Source organism: Gallus gallus, chromosome 20, assembly GCF_016699485.2.
Source record: "Gallus gallus isolate bGalGal1 chromosome 20, bGalGal1.mat.broiler.GRCg7b, whole genome shotgun sequence".
Classification (NCBI taxonomy): domain Eukaryota; kingdom Metazoa; phylum Chordata; class Aves; order Galliformes; family Phasianidae; genus Gallus; species Gallus gallus.
In genome coordinates this window covers 12,007,302-12,018,841 of record NC_052551.1, presented here as the reverse complement: position 1 = coordinate 12,018,841, position 11,540 = coordinate 12,007,302, and positions in this window count along the sequence as shown.

The following is an 11,540-nucleotide window of genomic DNA, read 5'->3' as shown; positions in this document are numbered from 1 at the left end:
GCTCGCTCAGCAGTGCTTGGCGCGCACTGAGGCTGCTTTGTCAAGTGCATCCTTTCAGCATTCATCCAAAGCCTTTCTCTGCGGTCCTCTGAGCCCCATAGGCAAATATATACTGTTGGGCTATTAAGATAATTTTTCAGTTAAGACATCGTCAAACTGCAAGCGGGACAATAGAAACAAACCCCCTTTTGTTCCGACTAAACTGTTCCTAATGACCCCTTCCACAAACAGCGGCCCCGGCCGAGCCCCAACAACGGCCCTCTGTCCCCGCGGCGCTGCGCTTTGCTGGGCGACAGCGGGAGAGAGCCGCTGTTGGTGCCGTCCGAGGCAACCAAAAGTAATCACTTCGATGAGTGCGTTTCCACAATGAGCATCCCGTACAGAGCGCTGGGCGTCCCGAGTGTCGGGAAAGCGGCAGAAGGAAACGGTTTGCTTAAATCAAGGGCCTGGGGAGTGATTCTTAAGAGTTCCATGAGAAAGTTTAATGAATTAATTGTTTGAGGTCGGCTAAATTATCTGCTGAGCTCATATGCGAATTATACAAGCATAAAATCCTGAGAATTCCGGATTTTTACACGCCAATAAAATCCTTGCATTTGTTTTGGGGGTTACGTGTGCTTATGGTGGATGGGGAAGGCCGTGTGCAGGGCAGGGTTCTGTCCTCCACTGTCCAGAGAAAACGGAGTTATGGTACTACGTCGAACCCACTAACGATGAAACCCACGTTCTTCTGTCTCAGTAACTGCAGGGCACTCCATGTAGATAACTGTGACACAGTGTGTCTGAGCACGGTTGAAGGCCATGGAAATTATGAATCGCTTCCTGATTAGTTCTGCCCCTATTTCTGTGCCCTGAATGCATGAGAACAATAGCATGGGGGACCTTCCATATAAACAAAATCCTATTTACAGAGCATCTTCATTGTATGTAATTAGGAAGTGTTGATAGGTCAGACAGCAAAAGTCCTTAATTTGGCTAGTTTGAGAATTGCACCGATTACATTTGCAAATAGAAATGTCATTTTCTTCTGGAAGAAGCCAGAGTTTGTATTCCAGCATCTGATTTACCAGGGGGATTTCCAGCTTAACACGTGAGCTACCGTGCCAGTTAGAAACAGATAGGAAGAGATGGAAGGAGAGAAAACATCCATGAAGACAGGAACCACGTATTCTGAGTAAAGGTTAAATCACGGAGAAAATTCCTCCTGCAGCAGTCGGAGCACCTTCAGGTCCCCATAGCATCCCAGAGGGTGGCGGATTCACCTGTTGGTGGTGCTGCTCTCTTCCGTGGGCATGGACACTGTGCCTGTGTCAGGAAGAGACTGGGGTGGGAGGTTTTGGTGTGTCCTGGAAAGAGACAGTGTTTGGGTAAGGGCAGATGAAAGCCCATGGCCTGTGACAGGACACTGGGAGGAAGGGAAACGTCAGAGGAAACTTTAGGAAATTTCCAGTCAAAACAAAAGGATCTTTGTGAAAGATACAGTTGGCAGTCCAATGGGAGGAATGGGGATGTAAAATGAATGGAAAGGATTTTGAAGTTGTGCAGAATTGTTCTCAGCCCTGAGGCGACAGCAAAGAGCAGAGCCTTGCTGTTGACTATATTTGGTGTGTATGGAGGAGCAGTTTGGACATCGAGGGTGCTAACAAAAGGCAGAGCATAACTCATGTCTCCACTGCACACTGTGCCGCCGCACCACGGGCACAGAGAGCACTGCTGCTCGAGGACAGTGCTGAGGAAGAACAAGCAGGGCCTGACCTGTGAAAGCCATCCTTTTCCACTGCAGCTCAGCACAGGTCCCTAAGCGTGTGTCCATGTGCCCATGTGTTCCATGAAGGCAACTTTATTGTTCTTATTTGTATGTATGTAAGCATCGTACGGAGTGCTGTAGATCTAATTTTCAGTTTTAAATATGATAGCTGCCCAAACTGATAGCATGGCACTGCAGTACAGTATTAATTTTGTCACACCTTTCCTCAAAAATCCACGTTTTAGGATTGTTTTTACTGAAAAAAAAATTGCCTAAGAAGTGGCCATCTGTCTGTGACTAAAACTTACTGCCTTCAGTTCAAAGTCCTTTTGAACAAAAAATTCCAGGAGGATAGGCTGAGAAATGGCCTTGTGTTCTGAATCCATCCACTGAAGCTTTTGGAAATCAATTTATCAGAATAAAAGAACGTACAGAATTCCAACGATGTCAAACGGCAGATTTGATGTGAGGCTTTGACCAGAAGCTCTCACGTTCCCCATGTTTAGGGGTCATATTAGGAATATCGTAATTGTTAATTATGGGGGACAACAGTGTCAAGAAGGGCTTTTCTCCAGGTTCTCTTGTGATTGTGCTAGGGTAATGATGAGGATCAAGGTAACCTTGTGGACTTTCTATTAACCGTGATGCAAATTTGCTTTCTCCTGAATGCAATGAATGTGGTTATCCACGAATCGCCAAAGCCAAAGTGTGCTTCCGTGCTGCTATTGTCTTTCATGCAATCGTGAGATTCTTTCAGATTTTAGTGATGTTACTTGTTGTTTATTGCAGTGCATATAAAAGCTTATTGTGAGCTTTCAGCTTATATTAGCAACAGTGAGGCACAAATCTATTGGTGTAAAATGGTGATCTTTAGGATGTTCAGATCTGCACTGGGAACTGGGCTGTTCGGAAACAAAAAAATATCTGGCATATAAAAAACCAAATGGTTTGGACATTTGTTTTAGATTTGTCACAGAACAATTTAGAAAACAAAACATGAATAGAAAGAATGAGCCATCCCAGAATAGCCAACATCCAGTGGCTGGGGTATTTACTTGGGCCCTGTCCAAGCAGCGCGTTATGGGATTTGGAGCAGACATTTGACATCGTGTTTTCAACATTATTTTTGTCAGACTCACATTTGGGCTCTGAAGTGGACTGAAAAAGAGCTCACTTGGAGGCAGTGCTGTGTAGGTGTGCCGGAGCCGCCGGGCTCCTCAGCTGCAGGGAAACTGTTCTTTGGCAGCAAAGCGGAGTGGCCGTGCAGAGGGCAGACAGACACCTGTTGTGCTGTGTGCAGGCGGTGCTGTGTATGTGTGGGTATTTTCCTGACTTTGGGAGTGATTAAAGTAAGGGATGTTCACATTTCTTCCCTAGTCTTACTCAGAACAGATTTTTTGTCATGGAAATATCTGAACCTGCTGAAGTCTATCTCTGTGGGAATCAATATACTACTTTATAAAAGGTGTGTTTTTCACAAACTGGCATTTCCTGATGGCAAAATCACTTTGCCCCCAAATTCCCAACCAGTTTTCTGAGCTGAGATGTAACTCTGCACTGTACAAATACAATTCACCTTCAGTGTTGTTGTAGGTTTATGCAGAGACAATGAGTGAAATGTTCTGGGGTGTTAAATCTGTGTGTATATTCAAAGGAAACACGCAGAGTCAAATGTAAAAAGCTCTCGGTGATTTGAGTTTGATGAATACTGAAATTAATTGAAATTCAGGACGAAGAAAAAAGCAAAACAGCGCACAACTTACTGGGTCAAAATTTCAGCTCTTCTCCTTTGCTTTGCAAACACAGAGCTTTCAGCCTGGCCCTTTCATGCCTGTTCCCAATCCCACCCTGACGCCCAGGCCCTGCTGGCCATACATGCTCAGCTTCTCTTTCAGGTTCAGCCGCTGCTCCTGCCAGCTTCCCACCACCTGCATTCCTTCCTTCCCGCTGTCTGTCTCACAGAGCAGCCTGCTCCCACCATGGATGCCCTTCCCTGGCACTTAGACCCTTGGGCATTCCTGGCTAAGAAGTGAGGCCTGAAATTGTCTCGGGGGAATCAAAAGGAACGTGTCAAGGTAGAGACCACACATCTCAGCAGTGTGCTGCCTGTGCCTCAGCACTCTCTATTCATTAATCAGCATGGTTAATTTTAAAGAAGTTACCGTTTCTGCAGCTGGTTATTAGGAATACTGTTGCTGGGTTAATGGTTCTACTTGAAAACAGTTGTGGCATCGCTGCAGATGAAGTCAGCTCACTTCAGTATGCCTTGTAATAACGCGTTATTGCAGATCATGTATGCGGTTGTTGCCTTGTTTCCATGGAAGAACAAAGTAGAAATGTATTTTGCATCAGATATTAAATGTGGCTTGCCCAATTCCCAGGCAGTTAAATCACTGGGAAGTGTTAGAGCTAGCTATGTTTGATACCGTGTCTGCCTCTGCTTTGTTCCCATGTACAGATTCAGCGTCTGTAGTATTTCTCTTTGAACATTCGCTTCTGACCAACTGAAGTGTGGGCAGATGAAAACAAACGCCTCACAGAGACATCAGAACCACATAAGCCATCTGCAGGATGTAGTGTAGCTGTGCTAATTCATTTACTGAGAAGTAAAGTAGGCTAATTACATACTGAGAAGCAGAATTTGTTAGCAAGTGTCCTGTGCTCCTGGAACCCAGTCTAGCTTGTTTGCAGCTAGCCCAGGTAGTCTGAACAGGTGCTGCACACACTTCCTGTAATTGAGGAAGCACTGGGGGATGCTCCACCTCAGATGAAGTACATAAACAAGACTCTAGCAACTTCTGGTCAGTGGAGATCCTATCATGCCTCTTCGTCTGGCTCCCTGGGGAACTGCTTACACAATCTCCTTATTTGTCTGACCCAGTTTCCAATATGCTGACACATTTGTCACAGGTTGCAGAGGAGTTTCAAAGGTGCTGTGTCCTTAGCAATTTTGCAAGAGTTAGCACCTACCAAGAGGAGGGAGTTCTTATTAATGCTCCCATCGAGAAGAAGGCAGAATTTAGCAATTCTTCATCATGGCTGACAGCAGCAAATGATTCTGATTTGCAGATCACTCTATCACTCCTTAGCAAATGCACTGTTTTCTTCAGCTGGCAAATCCAAAAAGCCTGGGGCTGGCTAAGGGACACCGGGGCGTTATTACAGCACAGCTATGGCAGAGGACAGTGGGTGTTGTTCTGATGGGGAGGTGTGAGAGATGTGGCATAAATCCATAAGGAGTCAGGCTTCATTAGTTACTGGGAATCACTTGTTAGGAAGGTACTGAGATCATAATTTGGTATTTTTAGATACATTTACACTCTGATTTAACCCTTATACTGTTTCATGTATCATCCATCCGTGGCACATCTCCTTGCTGTCCCACAGCAGGAATCCGCTGTTATTTGACCTGGGAAGATCATTGTAGTAGCTTTTCTTGGTGTGCATTTAATAAAGTTGTAACCACTGTGACTATAACTCATGGCTCTCGGTCGCTCCGCAGTGGTGCAACCAGCGGTTCGGCATTCCAGTGACATCAGTTCAAAGGGAAGTATGAAAGGCTCAGATGTGTGCCAGAGCATTGTGACTTTTATTACTCCTCTCCTCCCGCGCTGCTCTGTTAGGAAGATACATTCTCTAGCTGCAGAAATAAGAAGTACAAAGCATCCTCGGACCTTGTAGTGCAAAATGTAAAAAGTGATGTTATCTGCAGAAAGTGGACTTCAGATTCTATCAGCACGCATTTAGCATAAAGCATTTCCTATGGTAATGTCTCTCACTTTCCCAGACTTTTACGGGCTCCAAGTGGCACAGAGGCTGCAGACCTCTTTGTAATGTTAATGAATCATCTTAATGGACTGTTTTAGCAGCAACATTCATCACCTTTTGTACCACAATGATTTTTTTTGTTATACTTAAATGGTTAAGTAGGCAATAAATGCCTATCAGACCAACCACTATGGTCTAGTCATCCACCTCGCCATAAATCACCGGTGGATTATTATTGTCCTGTTTAATTAACACTCTTAAGGGATTCGGTCTTTGGATAGACTTTCACCTTGCACTAAGCAGGCATTAACATTTCAAGGAAGAAAAAGTGTGTTTACGTGAAAAGTGTTAATCAGTGCGACCCGGGGCTGGTAGCGGTGGGTTGGATGAAATATGCGTGTGTGTGTGTGTGTGTGTGTGTGTGTGTGTGTGTGCATCCCTGGCAGTAGGTCCTTCCTTCGGTTTTCCTTAGGAGCTAAACCGAGAACTACAGAGCACTTGTTTAAGTTATAGCAAATGGTCCTTTTGGTGTCATCTGCGTTAGGGCTCGGAGATATTTGAATACATTTGATTGTAAATACCGGCTCTAAAGGATTTGACTGCAGCCGTTAGGAAGGTGACATTTTTTGTGAGCATAGAGCACGGGTTTGTTTGTTTGTTTGTTTGTTTTCCTTTTTGTGGTCTGATTCAGCCTTAATACTTTTAGAGGACTTAATCAAACCTCTTTCTTCTTCTGCAGCAGAGGGTGAGAGGGGAGCACTGATCCCGTTGCTCCTCCGTGAGCTCCTTTCAGACTTCACAGCCAGAAGGAGGAAGCGAAGCAGTGAGAGCGCCCGGGGAGGGCCGGGCTGGAGGAGTGGGTGCTCTTTGCAGAACAATCCCGGCAGTTCTTTTGCAAACGAAATTCACGCACAGGACACGAGCTGTGTGCAGCACCGCTCTCAGCATGCAGACATTTTTCTGCGTCGTATGGCTCCATGCTGTTTTCCTCCTCTTGGCAAAATAGAAGGATGGCAATGCTTTCTTCTTTCTCCTGTAATGCAATATAACGCATTTATTAGTAATTTCCGTGTCTTTTGTCAGAGGATAAAGTCACGTGAAAAAGGCTCTTGTTAATGCAGTGTTTCCCATCCATGAAACCTAATCCTGCTCTCTTTGATTTTGTGAGGCTCACAGTGCGGCGCAGTCCCCCCTGCACATGGTATTGGTGCTATAGGAACGGCAGCTGAGTGGGGTTAATCGAGTGCTGTATTTCCATTTCACAGACACGGCGACCAACACATGAATGCCAGAGATCAGAGGTGTTTGAGGCTCTTGGGGAATGGTGTAGCTCCTGGGATCCCATTTCTGGTCTGTACACAAACTTGCTGTGCACACCCCTGTCCTCTTGGCTTTCCTATTTAATTATTGTCTGGTACAGACTCCTGCAAACTAAATAACAACTAAAACTGCTAAGTTGAACATGAACTTCTGAATTAAGAGAATGAATCTCTAAGTATTAATTCATTTCCTGTAATGAAGTTCAAGTTCTATAAGATTAAGTCTTTCCTTTTGATACAAAGATTCCATAGATGTATTGACTAGCAGAATCGAATGCTGCATGCATGGAAAAGCACTATTTAATGAAGCCTGTTGAGGTGAGGCAAGGAAAGCACTACAGTTTTCACTGGGTGCTTTTGTTTCAGATCCTCGGCTGCCAGCCTTCACACTCATCTGCAAGGTTTTATCCTATCTGTAACTGAAAAGGTGGGAAATGATTCACAACTGAGCGTGTAGGAAGTAGCACAGAACACCAAGGGGGTTTGAGCAAGAGAAGAAATTAAACTGAGCTCATAAGAGGTGCGCTTTTATTGCATGAGAATCTGCAGTGACAGAAAGTATGACACTCACACGTGCAGTGCGGCGTTACAGTGTGTGTGCAGTGATTGTACCATGGCTTTTTTTTTTTTTTTTTTTTTTTTGCAAACCATTTAACAGAGATGCACAAAAAAGCACACACAGTTTCAAGTGTAGGCATGTACTGAGAAGAATCTCCTTCATTCCCTCTAGACACACCCTGCTAATTAAATCCATCACTGCTAGCAGTAAGCCCTAGGGATCAATCTTTTCTAGAGCGCTGTTACTATCCAACACTTTAGCTCATACAGCGGGCAGCCAAGATTTCATGTCTATGCATATAGCAGGACTGCTAGCCAATATTTCCTGTTCTTCTCCTTTCCATCTCAATCTGGGTACATAATGTAGATTTTTTTTAATATGTAGGTGAAATCTCAATGTTCTTTACAGATTACTTTCTTATATACTAATGCAGAAAACTGTGGGAAGGTGAGATGTGAAAGCAATAAAATTAGGCATCTGTGCTGGCCATGAGAAACTGCAGGAAGGATGGATATTGAATGACTTCTATAGTCCGCTGGTTTTTATCAGAGCAGGTCATCGACCAGTGGGCTGCTCAAACCTGTTCCACTGCTTCCCCATTGATTAAATATCTGGAGACATTTACGTGCAGATCAAATTCTCCATAATCTATTTCATCTCAATCACACCCAAGCCCTTTTTCAAGCTAGGGCAAAAACGTTCCCTCCAGTGCTGAGAAAAGATGGTATATCGCCCTAATGTACTTCTGTGAGTTTCCTTGGAGCCAAACTATGACCTCAGATTCCCAAGGGCTGACATCAGTGGGGCTGCAGGGAGTGTAAGAGAGGTGAAACCCGCCTCGTGTGCCCAGATGTCAAGGAATTCAGAACATGGTTCTTTTTTCCATTGTCAGGGCTGACATTTATGGGGGAAGGGAGGAATAGAGGGGCTGTGCAGCTTCCAGACAACCTCCAATGGCCAACATTGCTTCTCAATCTTGCTACCTGTGTCATCCAAAATGAGATGGAGGGTCTTCTGTGCAATTGCTACCTGTTCCTTCCATTTAGTTTATTCCCAGTTTCTTTTCCTGCTCTTACTCCCTGCCTCAGTGTCATCCTGCAGGCATTCAATTAATGGTTGAATGTGAAGAAATGTAAAGAAAAATGTAGCCTACAGACACCATATGTACGTTACATACATGCAAGATAAAATATGTGTAGTAGTGCAATGTGTGTGATAATGAAGCTAGGAGATACCTGAAGGAGTAAGAAACCAGAGGATGACAATTTAGTATTTTATATTAGGTTCTTCAGTTGTATTTTAACTGGGGTGTTCCTTCTGTAGCTGTTTTGTTGCTGTTATTTGTTTGCTTGTTAGTTTTCCCCCAAGGAATGCCTGAAAAAGGGATCACAGATTTTCCTAATTCTCAGCCCACCTTCCCCTAGCGCAGTTACAGCCATCGCTCCTTCTGTCATGTAACCCCTCCAGCCCAGCACTGCCCACCACCTCCATTACTGCATTCAGGTGCTCCATTGCTGCACAGATCCATGGCGTGGCCAGTGAGAGGGAGAGCATGGCGGGTCTTCCCATGGCTGAGCAACTTCTGTCTCTGCGCCCTGGGAAATAAATAAAATAGCTGGTATAAATGAATGTAGAGACACTATTGCTAATCTTGCCAGTTCATATGAGAGTGAAGGAAGTGAGTACAAAGATGAACTTTTCATCTCATTAAACTCATTCTGCCTCAGTGCATTTAGTAGGCAGCTATAAATTCCTACACCTCGGGAGGCAGTTGGCAAAACTTATGGCACTGGTTTTATTTTTAAAATTATGATTAAAATATGCATTTGTGCTGCACTGAAATGTTTCTCCAATATGAAGTCAGTTTTCTGATTTTACAGTTATAAAAACCTGAAAGGCTGTTGATAATTTCTCAGACGTTCAGTGTAAAGTGTCCTTATTGCAGTGCTTTAGCCTGCTGCAGATAGCGGAGTCATGGAGTGGGTTGGGCTGGAAGGGACATTTGAGGTCATCTCTTTCCAACCCCCTGCCATGGGCAGGGACACCAGTTTGACCTCAGTGTATTGCTTAATGTATTTATTACACGTGTCTCGTGTAGAACACTGAAACAAATGTATCCTTTCAAAGTAAAAGTTCTCTGGGTTTTAATCTCCAGCAAAATACTGAACATTCTGTAACAAAGGAGAAAAAGGACGGAGACTCTGTTGCTGTTGTCTCATAATGGTGGAGAATTGGGCTGAGTGTGGATGTGACTGCATATTGTGTAGGAACTTAGACTGTGGAACAGGCATTCTGTGACTTGTGGAAGGGGAAGTTTTTCAGTGGGAGTGAAAATCAAGATGAGTTTCCATATTGGCTGTTGCATCGTGTAAATTACTGGATTGTTTTCCCCAGGCTGTGCACTATTAGCGACTGAATGCATCTGATGTGAGGATGGTGTCCTCTTCTGCTTTGTGTTGTGCTGCTCCTCGCTGTGCACAAGGAGAATAAGCACAGTACTGATGTGATAGAAGGTTATGAAATCAAGAGATGTGCTCAGGCTGTCATGGAAACCTCTCAGGCAGCCTTTTGGGCCTGGACTCTGTGCCTGTGAAGGCTGTTTGTTCCCTCTGTTTTTAAAATAAATACTTCAAATGCTCCCGATGCTCATCTCTTTCATTCCAGCATTTTTTCAATCCTGTTTCTTCCAGGTCACAGCCCATGAGCTGTTCAGTTCTCTTCCTACTTTCCATTTTTTTGGTGCTTTCCAGATAAGTGTGACATGAAAGGCTTTGGGTAATAACCCTCTAACAGACTGCTGGACTCCCTGGAAAGTTTTGCCACAGCCTTTTCTCTCCCCAGAGAGATGATACAGACCCATCCTCGTGGCCATCCGTTCTGTCAGCTGAGCAGACAGCCTGATTCCCATCAGTTCCCATGGGTAGATACACGATTCCCAGAAAACCTCCCTCCAGCACAGCACTTCTTAGAAGAGCAGGAATTGCTTCCAAATGCCAGCAGTGCCTGCTGCAGTGTCAGCAGAGGCTCTCCCTGCACAGATCTGCAGAGATTTGGGTCCTTCCCAACAGCTGGTGTGGTCTGATCGCCTTCCTCGTGTCAATTATTCAAATAAGCATTTTATTGCTAAGACGTTGGTGTGGGTTTGAGTGCTTATTTCCCTGTGGTAACAGATTTTGTTTGTTGGCAAAAAATGGCTGTTTGTAGAAAATGTCATATTTCTTTGACAGACTCTAATATGCAAAAGAATGTCGTTGTATATTCATATATATTTTATGATATATCTTTTGATATTTATTTTATGATCTTTATAATCAGGAGTCCTTGAAAAGCTATTTAAAGACAAAATTATTTGAACAACTGTAAGACTTACCAACTTGTTCTCCTACTTACTCTCCCTTCATTTAACAATATGACACCATTAGCTGTTGAATGCAGTTTCTGGAGGTAAGCTTGAATTTCAACCAACCTAGCTTTTATAGGATATATGTATTTTTTTTCTCTAGGACTCAACTAGTTTTTAACAGAACAAAGGAAGATATGCAGAAAAATAGTGAAATAATAAATGAACACTGCCTGGATGTTTAGAAAGGAGCTGTCTCTCTGGTAAAGTGCCAGACACAGCTGGCAGCTGACCGTGCTTATGGCACAAACAGGAATTCTTGACCCAAAAGAGGTACTGCTGGCATCAGTTGGATATTTGTTATTTAGTGAAATTAATAAGCTAATGTCAACAATGAGTGGTTGTTGCAGATGTGTGGAACTGTAGTATGTTTCTTTCTAATAATGTACATGATGTTATCATGAGCGATGACTGAGATGTGAGTTCTGTCAATCAGAGACTTCAACAAATGCGTTTGTTAATGTTTTTTTCACTGATTTGATTAGGGATGTTTCTAATTATTTGCTTAAGCTGATGCAACATCCTGTGATGAACACAGCCTTGCAGATGTAGAGATGTTCTTAGCATGTAAGTGATTGTAGTATGAGCATGTATTATGTTAGGAAATTCAATGATGGGTGTTAGTCAATTGCATGATGACCTGACTGGAAGTTCCCTGTCTGCTTTACCATTTGGCCATGCTATATATCTGACATTAAGTGCTATCCTGTAATAAGAAAACAAAATGAACAAGCAAAAAAAAAAAAA